The following is a 1,357-nucleotide window of genomic DNA, read 5'->3' as shown; positions in this document are numbered from 1 at the left end:
CTCTTTCCATTTCTGGCGTCAAAAATATGGAATTCCATTTACAAAAAACGACTTGACCTTGAAATGACCTTGAAGATCAAAATCAAGGTCAAATCCAAGATTACGTGATAAAAGCCAGGGAAAAGTCCTACAACTTTTGTCTGAAATGTTTTTCTGTTTGACACTGAGTTTTCGAGTTATGTTGCTGTACCGGGACTTTTTGAACACCCTGTATATACTTATCTATGCAATACACAATAGTAAACTTTTTTTAGTTGATAAATATATAATGATTACTTTTTACCTATTGCGGTTCCGGAGATGGAGAAGGAGTGTTGTTCGACATGTGTATTTGCCCAAGTGCAGTGTTCAGATTTTCTTGGACTTCCTCTACATGAGTGACTTCCATTTAAAGTATTTGAGTTATATCCTTTATAATATTGTTGGCTATAGTTTGGAAATAGAAAACTATAGTGTATAATTTTCTGTAAAAAACACTAGCTAACCGTCCAGAATAGTTATAGTTAAAACAGTTCGTAAAAAGTTAAAAATAGTATTGATACAAGTTGTGAAAGAGATGACGGCCACTCCACTCGAAATCGGCCTCTTCATCTCTCCTTACAACTTCTTCCATTGTTCTTTGCAGACGGTGAATCTTTATCACTAATGTATCTACCGTAGTGAGTAGTATGTGGCCCTTTATGGGGAGTCAAAACAAACCCCCTCCGCCTGGTCCCCCCACCACTACTGGCGCCATATACCCACCAATATGGTTTCCCCCACTCCTTCTGTCTGAGGCTGATTAGACACGCCCAGTAGTCACTGGAGAGGGTGACACAATTTATGACCCAATAATTGACGTGATTTATGGGTCTTATATATTTAATAAATATCTTGTTTGTGGACTTTTTATAAATTTTACATGAAAGCGGAGATGAGTACGGGAAGGGAGTTATAAATACAGGATTTTAATTTTTATTGTTAAAAGAGTGTGTTTATTATACGATATTTGGCTTGACGCATAACTGTTCTGATGTTGCCGCGTCGTGATACGGGGCGTTTATGGGAGTAAAGCAGCGTCGAGCGAACGAGGGAGGAAGTCTAGAGGGAGGGGTTGTTAGTGTCGGGCTCCGGAAAAGAGCAATCAGCGGCTGGTACGTTATGGGGCCTGCCAATCGCCGTGTTAGGACACGCGATGAGTGAGACCCCTGGATAGGTGGTGGGGATGTTAGAATGTACTCGAACTAGAACACGTAGATCGAAGAATAGAGTTAGGGGTCGTAAATTTTGAAAGGAAAATGTGTACGGATGGTGCTACGTGGGTCGTCGTCTTTCCGTAAACACGTGCGAACAAGTCCGTTCAGGTTGGCATGAGTGA

This window comes from Pseudomyrmex gracilis, unplaced genomic scaffold (genome assembly GCF_002006095.1).
Source record: "Pseudomyrmex gracilis isolate BER0280 unplaced genomic scaffold, ASM200609v1 scaffold_397, whole genome shotgun sequence".
NCBI classification, from domain to species: Eukaryota; Metazoa; Arthropoda; class Insecta; order Hymenoptera; family Formicidae; genus Pseudomyrmex; species Pseudomyrmex gracilis.
This window is presented reverse-complemented; position numbering follows the sequence as displayed.